Here is a 13419-nt window from a genome sequence, read left to right on the forward strand (position 1 = left end):
GCTGAATGTATGTCTGATTCTGTTGCAGACGAACGGAGGGGAGCATTTATGGAATTACATCTTGGTCCGTCATACGCACAGAGTACATGCTAATAACAACACCGGGAAAGAAAGGAGTCGGGAAAGGGATTTGGCAAGAAAGTATTACGAAAGCGGTGAAAACATGGATTTTCATTTCTCATCATTGTGTAAGAAGTCTTGCTTGCTGGCTATTGGAAAAAAATGAGTTTATAGAAGCCATTGGGTTGCTTTATCCGTTGCTGGAAATCCATGATAAGTTAGCGAGTGTTCCTGTGGTTTTAGGATTTTCTTCAAGATTCTTTTATGGTCCAGCGATAAAAGGCTATATCGAGGAACATGGCGAATGCATGACAACATTTGCAAGTTTGGTGTTCAGCGTAGCTGTGTTTGTTTATGCTGAGTTAGGATTGACAAGTGACGCGATTACGACTTGTGAAAACCTATCAACTCAACGCGATCTGAATGGTATTTTAGGAGTCCAGCCCTCAGTGAATTCCTATCTTCTTGCTGCCTGTCATCGGAAATTGTCGTTTCTCATAGATGATGGAAAACTGGAGGATCGTGACTTTCCGCTATCGCCAATGAATCTAGCCAAGCTTTATTATGAAGCGGGACATTACGAAGGTGCTCTAAAATATTGTTCTGATATCTTGAAGTCAGTTGAATCCCCCGTTAGCGAACTGGATTCGACCGAGAAGAATGTCTTAAAACTGGATTGCATGCATATTGTTGGAAATACATTAATTCAAACAGGCAATCACGCCAAATGTGCTTCGTATTTTGTCTTATTCTTGGAGATACTTCACGAACAAAAACAAATTTTAGATTTAGAATTTAAGAAACAATGTGCTGTACTTGAAGAATATTCATTTGCAGACCGCTCTTACGTTATGCGTTCGTTAGGAAAGTTGTGTGCGAGACGTGGGCACTATGATTGTGCGATTAAATGTTACGAGAAATGCTTGGAGAACGACGAAAGCCTGGAATCTCAGCAGGACTTGGTCGGAACTTTAGCAGAACTTTATCAAACAAAAGCTCTGCTGGCCAAGGAGGACCAACCTGTGTACACACATTGGATGAAATTTGCTTCTGATCTGTATGCGAGATGTTTTGAAAAGATAGAAAAACCCGTTCCATTTGTTCAGTCATCTTATGGCTTGTTTCTCTGCAAGTGCGATCGCCACAGCGAAGCCATTGAATACTTACTGAATGTTATCGAAACTCTCGAGGATACATCAATATCATTTAACAAGGAAGACAAGCCGTTATTAGATGCACATCTTGCTCGTGAAATCGAAGTTCGTAGCTCGATCAGTTTGCCATTAAAAGTATTTGCTTACCATCAATTATGTATGGCGTACGTGGTAACAAACCAGATGGATAAGGCACAGGAATCTACTTTCGAACTCGAGAACTATGTTTCTCGCTTAAAATCGTCTTCAGAGTATTTTCTTATTCTTTCTATCGTGGGGTATGCGTACAAACTGGTTGGAAACCAAGAAAAAGCTGTTAATGTGTTGGTTTCTGCCTTGGAGAAAATGCCGAGTCATCCACCATTAACTGAGGCACTTGAATACTTTTTTCTGGACCTTGATTAAAATCGAAGAAATCTCAAACGAATTGGTTGTGGTGAGAATTTTTGGAGTTTTTATTATTGATCTTTTGAAATGCCATATTATCAGACACTCAACACCCAATTTCAACGAGGTTTACAACAATACTGTTTTCGACTAATATTATACCTCACAACAAACTTGTCCAATCACTGAACTTGTTTTATATACCACACGACTACGGTATTTTTCAGAGGATACCAAGCCTCGGGAAACTCGTAACCTGGGTGTTTTACCCGGGGCATGGCATTGAATCGACTCGTATCCTGTCTTTCATCTAATTTTGGTAGCAAAAATTTGCAAGTCAACGGAAAAATCGAACAAGAAATAAAAAGAGTATTATTACGAGGGTCGGTAAAATGTACTAGCTATAGACCTTTGAGGTCAGGGTATTTGTCCAAAAATGTTCTCATTTCTCATTTCCCAAAAAGCTGAGTCTATAAAGAAAAGACATAGTTTGTCAGTCAAAAACGTAAATTGTATAATCAATTCAGCCTGATGCATTGAACAGTTACAGCTTAACAGGTGATCCGGCCCTCATTGGCGAAAAAAGTCCTGGAGTTAAGGATGAATGCCAAGTCGAACAGTTAAATTCAAAAGTTGTATAAGATCTGTTTTGGATTGGTCGAGAATTAAGGCGCGATAGGATTGATGTTCCTTTCAGAAATTTGGTAAATTGGGTTATTTGGCATTCCTTTTTTTCAAATCTTATCATGTAACGATTAGGTACTCGTTCGTTGTGTGCATGCAAATTTTTCAATAAAGACCAGTAATAATATCTCTTAATGGGACTTCATGAGGCTGAAACTACGGGATACTTCGTGGATTTTAACTTTCCACTTCCATCATGTTATGTTACTAATTCAATTACTTTGTTAATAATTTGAGATATATATGAAATACACTATTTTACAATTTGACAGCGGGCTGATATGTACACGCATTAACATAACAATTAAAGCATATAGCACATAACAATGAAATTTTGAAAAAGTCTTTAATCTTAAATTGATAAAAAGTCTTTAAAATTAAACTTCAGAGACAAGTTTTGGCAACGTTATTAATGTTAGGATGAATATAATATTAATATATTTAGGATTTTAATATATTTTTGTTGCGTGATATTATACTGTTATTGAACTCAGCTATTGCAAAGCATTGCAAACTTATTGAACCGAGCTCAATTTTTTTCCTCTGCCTTCGATATCAGCAGGATTTGTTCAACATCGTCAACATCGTTTTATTTTAAACTATATGCATGCATGTTTTATTACTCCGGCGTCAGCGATGGAGTTTAAAATTCGCCTAAGTTTCTTTTTTTTGGTTTTGTATTATTTTTCGTCGTCGCAATTGTGTTTTGGCCTCTGTTGATGATCTACATGATTTAAGCTCTGTTGATGATCTACATGATTATTCTCCTCTCCGCTTTCCAGTTGTGACTCATTGGAATGCCATTTATGGAGTTCAAAAGCAGCTTCCTCGAACATAGATATGGTAGTTCCTTTCAAACTCAGGGCTTCTTCATGCGTGGATCCACCAGTGATAATGTCATCGACGTACTAGGATCTCTCTATCTCTTCGATCTCTTTTGGATATCTCTCTCTTTGCTGATTCAAATGTTGCTTTAGTGTTGCAGCCAAAAGGAAAGGGGATTGGACTAACCCAAATAATTCTCGCGTAAATCTTAAAACTTCAATGTCCCTGGGGTCCTTGTTCTTGATCCAGTGGAAGCGTAAGGCGTCTCTGTCGTCCACTCTTAAAAACACCTGCAGGAATGCTTTTTTCAGATCGGTAGATACTGTAAAGCGATCGGCTTTAGTCGGTTCCGGACCAAGACATTGCATAGGAGGTTCTGAAGAGTTGGGCCTGTCTCCAGGCAATCATTCAGAGACGGGCTTTTCTCACTTTCTCTCGCAGATGCATGAAACACAATTCTCATTTTGGTTGTTTCAGCTGTTTCCTTGATCATAAAATTCCCCACCCTGCGGTTCATTGACACCTCTCTCCACAATACCTTCCGCTAATTGTTCCTGAATGATGGCGTCATGCTTGTCTAACTGGACTGGATCTCTTCCTAGTTTCCTTACCAAGTTTTCCAACAGTTTTAGGCTTCCATTTTCATTTGTTGGTAAGGGGTCATGTCCGGATTTCCATAGCAGACTCGTCTCGTAACGACCATCCTTATTTTGGATCGGCTGTTCCGTGAACATCTCATAAATGACTTGTTGATTTCCTTCTTGTCGGTCTTCCAGACCTAACACATCCAAACTACATAACTCTTGGTAATCGGTACATGATGTTCTGGTTGCATAAACATTTGACAAATTAGACTCACTGCCAGCAGACATCACCGTCCATCTCAACGTTGTCAACTCGGCTGTTGGTTCCAGTGGTTGACCAATTATCGGTTTCGTTCCCATTTTAACTCTCGAATAATCACTGGCCCCTAGTATTATACGTGATTCTGATCGTTGTCATCCATCACCACTCCCTCCTAATGGTTGTATCGTTTCAGAAGCTTTTCATATCTAGGGTTTGGGACTGTCAGAAGTACACTTTTATCTACTTCATCCAGCATTGTTGACATTCCAAACTTCTCATTGACACTCGATACGTTCACCTCGTAGCTGTTGACCTTTTGGGTGGTTGAACGACCATCATCTCAATTTGCTTATGCTCAGTATGAGTTGGTCTCTTGTGTAGGTTTTTTATTAAGGATGATGACAAATATCAGCTCCCTGAGCCTAAGTCTAGTAGTGCATGCTCTATATTTAATTCCATCAACCAACACCACTATCACTGGATAAATTACTGTAGATTCACCTGTTCCCACCAACATCTGTTCTTTGCCAAGTTTCGTATCACATATAGAAGTATGATGTTGACCACCACATTTTTGACAAGTTTGCTTGCTCTTACAATCCCTTGCATGATGTCTTCCGCCAGTGCAATTGAAGCAGAGTCGCTTTTCGCTAAGAATCTTCCTACGTTGCTTGACATCCGTGACCTTACTACACTCTGCTGGTTTGTGATCTTCGCCCTCACAAAATGCGCACCGTCGAACTTGGTGAAGTTTTGGTTGGTAGGAGTGACCATGTCTGCGACTATGACTATCTCTGCGGTCGCTTGTTAGAATTGGATTGCGGTCACACCACTTTCTGAGCGATACAACTAGCCGTGCAAAACCCCACTGCTGCCAATCATCATCAAGGCGAACAAGATCGGGTCTGATGCCTGGTAACTTATCCAGAGTTCCTCGTACAAAGTTTGTGCACCTTGGCTGGCTCTGTTCCATGGAGTTTAGGTAGTCCTAAGATGCATTGTATGTGTGCATTTGTAACTTCACTAGTTTGTCCATACTTGGTCTTCAAAATTGTCTTCGCTCTCTCATACCCTTCGGACGACAAAGGAAGTCCTTCTATTATCACTCGAGCATTGGGCATTAGTAATTCTCTTAAATAAGACTGCTTGGCTACCGATGCTATGTTGAACTTGTCAATTTCAGTCTCATATTGATTCCAGAATCTGATCCAATCCAGATTGGTGCCTTGCAATTTGCTAATGACAATCTTAGGTAACTTAGCTCTCATCTCCCCATCACTTGAGGCCTTGGGACTTGCTTCATGCTTAGATCTAACTTCCAGTTTTGCCATTTCTAGTTTGATTTCGTTCTCTAAGACTCGCCTACGCTTTTCTTCATCAAGTCTCGCTCCTTCTTTCCGTTTCATCTCACTAGCTAAATGTTTTACATCCTTGGTGATGGTCTCGAATTGGCACAGTTCAGTTTCTAATGTCTCTGACCAAATCCTAACTTTGTCGATCTCTTCACCACTTTCAATTTTGATCTCTTGAACTTCCAATTTTAGCTCGTGTATTTTTTCGATAGTCGACTCTAATACGCTCGCATGTCTGTCAGTAGCTTTTAGATCAGCTGAATTCCCGATTTTAGTTGTTTGTTCATTGTTAAACTTAAACAAACGAAGCTTACCTTAGATCTTCTTCTCCACAACGTCGGCCATCTTGTTTCCTTGTTCGACTCTCGAAATGTTAAAATTTATTGTTTAATTTGACTCACAACTCTCTATATATATACTATATATATATTATATATATTATATATATATATTATATTAATTATATATATATATATTTATATATATATATATATAATAGATAAATAAATAAATAAATAAATAAATACATTTTCGCTCTGCCGGTAATGGTATATTGAGCGCTCTTCAACCATTGTCAAGTTCTGTGATCTCTTCGTTACAGTCACAATAAACTTGGTTTACTTCATATGATTTTATTCGCTACAAATTTATTTCGTATAAAAAGCAGTGCTTGCCACACTCATCAGGTGAATTTAAATGTCGCGCTATAAAGTTGCCATGGTTATATATATACTATTTACATTTTTGACGAAAAACGGATTGCATATATACATATACGTACTGTATTAGGTTACATTACTTAAGAGAAATTTATCTCTATATGTCTGCATTTTGATAACCTTGAACTTTGTTCCCTCAACTTTTATCAAAATGCAGACATAGAAATAAATTTCTCTAATACAATACAACCTAATACAATACGTATATGTATATTGCATCCGTTCTTCGTCAACATGTAAAAGTATTATATATATATATATTATATATATATTATATATATTATATATATATATATATATATATATATATATATATATATATACACGTGACCACATATATGGAATACATTAAATGGTTTTAAAAACCTTGTTGTATTGAATATTTTTGTTATGGATGTTTATTTTTGCGTTGTCATGCAACCGTACTGTCCGTACCTGACGATATAAAATACAATAAACTTGGTTTACTTCATATAATTTTATTCACTACAAATTTGTTTCGTGTAGCAAATAAAGAGAAGATTATTGCTCAAGATCTCGGACTCGTCAATCGAATTTATGCACTCGCAAAGAATTAATTCAAATATTCTGTTATTTCGTGGTTTAGGAATTTACCTAATACGTTTTCTGCGGTTTCCTTTATCAACATCGCGGATGTGCGCGTGATGTACGACATGGCTCAACTTTAGCTAACAATTGTCATTTCCCTGTATTAATCTATGGCTTTACATGGAGTACGAATTAATTAGATTGGGATTTCTACATTTGCATTTAGATGGTTTTTGATTAAATATGGAGAGTTGGAGGATGAATGGAGTGTAGCGAGAATGTCGTGTATACTGTAGTCGGCAGTTTTTCGAAATGTGTTGTGTTTATTTTGAAATCATGTGGTAAGAATTTTCAAATGTATAGATATTACGAAATGTGTGTGATGAATGCCCATTGCGTGGAACGAATCATAATAATCATAATAATTATTTATAATTTATTACCATCAAGACACGCATGTTTGCAGGTAAATTGCCGCGAATTTTGCCTTAACAAAAACAATGCGATATCATTCCAGTTATTTATTAGAGTTCATTGGTCACCATAGTAAATGGCATTTCTTTCCTTAAGCAATCATTATTCATTAGTTGTTATCAGAGAACATCATCAGAGAACATAGGAATTATAAAAATTATTACTGCGCCATGGCCTTGATGCATCCCAGGGGATCAAATCAAGCCTTTAATTCATATGTTCGTGACAAATCTCAGTGTTTTTTATACCGCAAACCGCGAACGGTTCATACAGGTACAAAGCGAAATTGCAATAACTAATAAAACCCTATTACGTACGCACCTTTGTAGCTACAAGTCTGACGTTATCCTGTCTTAGAATTCTGGCAATTATGGTAAGTTATTTTTTTCTGCGCTTTTCTGTGCGGTAATTCTATATTTACTATGTATAATCATGCAAAATTATAAACACCAATAATTTCCCCACCAATAATAATACGCAAAGGAATAAAAGGATCTGTCTAAGATCGTATACATTGTAGAATGGTATTGTCGTTATATATATAGAAATTAAGAAAAAAATGAATCGCGTTTTCCTGGAGCTGAAAAAAAATTCTCAAGAGATCTCAATCACTTCACGGCGATTGCTTTGCGGTATTTCCACTCGAATAAGTGCTTGATTTTTAGCGTCTTACCTTAAATCTTTCCATTGAGTAAAAGGTTATGTCATGAATCAAGGATAATACGTGCAATTTTTATGTCACACTCAATGAGGCCAGCTTTTTGAATACCGGCATAAAGATTGGAAGATAGAAAAAAGGGGGGGGGGGCACCAATTAACAAAGCTTGTATTTAAATAATTCTTCTAATTCCATGGAGATAAACAAAATGTTTATTTCTGATAATGGTGATGCGTTTTAAGATATGCTTTTCCTATTTAGTGAAGAAAATCAGCGAAAATGTGCCATTTTGTTCACTTAATTGTTGGACGAAATTTCCTTTTCGCACAACTACGCAATATTTCGTTAACGAGTGGCTTTGCTATAATCAGGGCGTATATAAGATAGGGCGGTGAAACGGCGATATATTTATATGTGATACATGGGCCCCCCGCTTATTTTAGCACATGCTATTAAATACAGAGTTCGAAGATTTGTTGAAAGAGGAAAATTTTTATTTGGTTTTGGCTTTCAACACCGATGTTGAAAAGTATGACAAATCATCTCCTGTTACTCGATTATTAGCGATTTCGAGGTAACATACAAAGGTTTTGCAACTTCCTGTCCTGTCCGGCACAAGTACATTGTGTAATCTAAAAGTGAAGCCAAATATGGCGGATCATAAAGGCTGGTTAGGTTCCGCACTAGACCTTCACGCACGAGCGATCAAAATTTAATATGTCGGCAACGTGTAAGAGTAGAATTCGATCAGTTTTGCAAAACACAACGCAAATATACGGAGAAACCGCAGCCCGTAATCTTCTGCATCCAACGCACTTGGATATATGTCTCACTCTCGAGTTTGCATTTATTACCAAATATTTACTTCTTAGCTCATTCAAAGTAATACCTCCTCTCGCATGCGCGACCTTCTCATGACAATGACGGATAACGAGTGTAGTAACATGGCTTTTCTTTGCTAATATCACCGGGTGCTTAACATCATCTGTTCCGTTAATTTGCTCAGCCTGCCACCCACACGTAACAGACCGCGTTCATCGATATAATAAAATAAAAGTCTATACTGCTGAGTATTAAATAAATTCCTAAAGTGAGGAACACAAACACAAAAATGCCTCCTTCCAGTCAGCGTTATAAATTGTTTGTACTAACCAAATTCAGTATAGTGTAAGACCAGGCCAGAATTAGTAGGTCATATAATGAATACAACGTACACCAAAGGCAAAGCAATTGCATCGTTATCGCCTTATTTTATCAGTTTTGTTTATTAACAGCATGAATTAAATAAGAAAATTTTGCATGCGTAGGAAATGTAGCACAAACAGCCACGATTGGAGGTTGTACGAGTCGTTACAACTGGCGTTATAATATAGTGCTATAAAAGCCAGCGAACGACTATAATCAGTCGAATCAGTCGGATATATTAAGTGTAGAATTTACTTCGATTTACTTAAACCTATGTAAATCAACTAAGTCGACTACTCAAATTCCCTGTATTTATAGCATCATGCACGCAAAGCATTCTGGTCAGTTAACAGCAGTGCACAGTGATCCAATCTGCGCGTTTAACAGCAATGCATTCTGGTCCAAAAAACGGAAGTAAAATCTTACTTTCAGTCTTCAGAGCACTGTACGAATTAGAATTGCTGACTTGCTCGCTCGCTGCGTCAGCAATAATGTTGCAGGTGTCACCTTGACATCGCATGCATAATTAAAATAAATGAAAACATTTACATTTGCGAATTCACCCACAGACATTAGAAAAGAGTATTTCACTGAAGTGTTGTCAATCGTCTGTATAACAGTCCTCATTTCCCCGTAAAGTTTAACGAATATTTATCTACATTTTTTCCGGAACAGCCCCTTTCACAACTTGGAATTCAACAATGGTAAGTGCAGATGGACATTCATAATACCGAAAGTGCCTTTGTACTCAGCCTTTAGACTTAGTCTTTATCTAAGAACAACTATATCAATTCTGAGGCGCCAAATCCTAAAACTCAAGTAAACGGTTTGGGATTCATGAAGAGTTATTCCCTGTATTAAAACAGCTCGCTCACACTCATTCTTGAGTGGAAACTTTACGCATAACAAATTTTTTTGTAGTAATTTTGTCTACTTTATTAGGGACTTGAACACAATACAATTAGTCGTAATTCCGACACATTTCTGTTTAAACCAATAGCATAGCTTCGTTCTTTGGAAAGCATAGTATTATCTAATTAGACGAAAGCCTCCGAGCACTGCGACATGTCCCACGGCAACGTCCTTATCAACAATGGCATTGATCTTTTAAGACAAAAGAAAATTACGTAGCCTTTAACGTTGCACACTGCCGTAGTTGCTGGAACGGCAACGTGACTTACACCAATTTCACAGTGCATGACAACACAGCAACAGCGGTTAATGTGTTCGATGTTGTTTGGAGTGTTAGAAGCAATTTTGCTGATCGACCATATTTATAATAGTTAAAAACTGTTTCAGAGAAAGAGGAAACTTGAAGAGGCAAATCAAGTCGATACTAACTCGTATTTTCTTTGAATACCACAATATTAGGTGAATATATTTTGCCGTTGCGATTACCGGCCGTTGTACACTGGCGGTCAAAAAGAACTGCTCAAATGTTACTATTATCGTATGTAACAGGAATCGTGACAATCTTTTATTGTACACTAGCGGTCAAAAAGAACTGTTTAGATACAAACTTGTAAAAAAGAAGCGACTATAGGAGAGAGCGTCATAGCATTTTGCATAATTCTCTTATTCCAAACAATATATCAATAATGTAATGCAACCTGCCACGCTTCCAAGATATAGTCAAACAATGGTTTCAGATAGAGGGAGTGACAGAAATGGATTGGCCTGCACAGTAAAAAGACCTTGCCCCTATTGAAAATCTGTGGGACAATGTCAAGGGGATAGTGCAAGAAAGGAATTCATTCATAAAGCGTCCATGATTTATGCGTTGATGCAAAGACTGTCCATAGGATGAATTTCTTTTGACCGTGAAGATTACCACCTTAACAGAAAGTATGCCACGCCGGTGTAAGGCCGTCATCAATTATAAGGCCAAAAGAGGATCAACAAAAAAAATAATATTTCATATATAGCTTAGCATGTAATCTAGTCTATATATAGTTATATATTGTTAACGTATATATTGTTAGAGGGACAGTTACGTTCATTTGAGAGCATTTTAACTTGTTTTGAGCAGTTCTTTTTGACCACCAGTGTATTTTCTAAACTCACTAAAGGCCCGTTTACACGGTCACAGTTAATCTATTTTAACTTTATTTTTGATTTTTCAAATCGGTTTAAAGTAAGCGGGATTATTTTGCACTAACTGTGTACGAGGTGGATTAAATTACGCGGATTATTTTAAAATTTTTAAAAGTGGTCATGTAAACGCAGCTATGGTGCCAGTTAATTCCGAACTACTGACCCTGATTGGCTAAAATCCGTGTTGATGACGGAAACAATAGATGAATATCACACGCGTCTACATGCAAATACTGTTAGGAAACTGTGAGTTTTCAGATGTAGCATTCGAATTGATGAAACAAATTGTTATCGGAGGAAAGTCAAGTCGTGTGCGAAAACAAACTTTGCGAGATCCCATGTATGTCTTAAAGATGTTCTGCTCAAAGCGAGGCGCGAAGAAATAAGCAAGACACAAGCAGCTGACATTGAAGGACTTTTAGGTAGCCACAATCTACAGGCAGTTAAAACGTCTACCGCAAAAGAAGCAAAATCTAAGCCATCCAATAAGACATTTTTTCTGTGGTGGCAGCAACTTTCACACAAACAAAACCTCGCACACATGCTAGATAAACATGCTCCTGTGTTCCGTAGACTTAGGAAACTAAAGAACAAACAAGTCGGACTAGTCATCAATGAAACTGTTTCGCCAGTTGCGCAACCACAGCGTTGAACACCGTTCTATTTACGCGGAAAAGCCAAAGAGGAAATATACAGATTAGAACAGGACGACATCATCGAGAAAATACCCGAAAGAGTTTCAACGGATCGGGTTTCCCAGGTAACATCCGATTGTGCGTGGATATGCGGGTGGCAAATAAAGCTATTAAGAGAACTATCGCGCTCATCGGAGCTCTCGGGGGATAACAACCTTCTCCAGTCATCTTGGCTTATACCACTATATACGATTAAACTACGGCACAAATGCAGCAGGATTCAAAGAGCCAAAAACATCGCTGATAAATTCATCGTGTTTGGAAATGCTCGAAGGAGTTGCGTTACTCGCGTTAGAAAAAGTAGTTACACGCCTGCGAGAGAATAACGTGATTCTCAATCTACAGTGCGAAGTGCAAATTCTCCTTCGTACCTTCTCGCAATACTGATGCAGATCCGCGGCCAGCTGCGATCTAGAACCCAATAATTACAACCCGCGCGCGCATAGATGATGTGGCTTACTTAGATCTATCTAGAAAGGTTGGATTCGTTGTGCATAGTTGAAGTCGTAAATTGAAAAAAGCATCTTTCCGGCAAAAAAGATTTTTACGAAATTTCTCATTTCTCGATGCTCTCCCCTTTGTATGAATGAACGTTCCTAATGCAAGTAATTAAATTACACGGCTCCTTAAATTCCCTAAAATTCTCACTATGTTCTGTTGTAGATTCACCCGCGACATATCTCTTCATCAACGGACGAAACCACTACACGAAGCAGATCTGCATTTCCATCTCTTGAATGCGAACAGGGAATAGTGGTAACAGGTTTTGAGGAAAGAGATGAAGAGGAAAATGCAGTGCATTTGGTTGACCTCTCCAATAGGATCGACGGATTGAAAAATGAAAACAGAGATCTTTCAAGGAAAATAGCGGAGTTAGAAAAAGAATGCACCATCTCAAAAGATAAGTTCTCAACAATTGAGAAACAATATCAGGAACTAACCAAACGTTTGGAGAAGGTAGAAGCAGAGAAAGATAAACTACAAGATGATTTCGAAAATGAAAAGTCCGTGAAAGAAATTTTCATGAAGAAATGCGAAGACTTGACGAAAGCGTTTGAGAAAGTTCAGAACGAAAATGAAGATTTAAAAGAGCAGGTTCAATCGATCCAGAAGAAGCTGGAAAACAAAGAAATAAGACTTGTCTTCGGACAGATCGCATGGATCCTCGAGGAAATGATTTGGGATATTGTTATTCCGAATCAACCAAAGGGATCCACCGCCTATCTTACATCAATGGAAAACTGGCTGGATGACGACGATGACGATGGCCTGGCAGAAGAAAGGGAACAGGCGAAGAGGAGGTGGGCTGACTTGAAAGTCAGGCTAAACTGGAAAGAACGCAGACATAGGCATGCTTTGTATGTGCTCAAACAAACCAGGAAGGATGATGCACACCCTGAAGTCGATCTTAAGGTGGCAAGGCAGCAGTTGAGAGAAAGCAGAGAAATAGCGAGAATGAATAAAAAGCCATGTCACGAAATCATTGATATGATTTTTTTCTTGCGTAATTAATACAGAACAATTACGAACAAGAAGTACATTCATTTACATTCATTCATTGCATGAATTTACATTCATTTTTTTAAATGTTTTAAATTTTTTTAATTTTTTAATTTTTTTAATTTAATAATTAATTAAAGCCTGTAATATATTTAAAGTTTGCATGAGCACATTAGAAACACGAATTTAAATTCACCTGATGAGTGTGGCAAGCGTTGCTTGTCATACGAAACAAGT

Source organism: Dendronephthya gigantea, unplaced genomic scaffold (genome assembly GCF_004324835.1).
Source record: "Dendronephthya gigantea isolate DGI-Jeju-01 unplaced genomic scaffold, DenGig_1.0 000006F, whole genome shotgun sequence".
NCBI lineage: Eukaryota > Metazoa > Cnidaria > Anthozoa > Malacalcyonacea > Nephtheidae > Dendronephthya > Dendronephthya gigantea.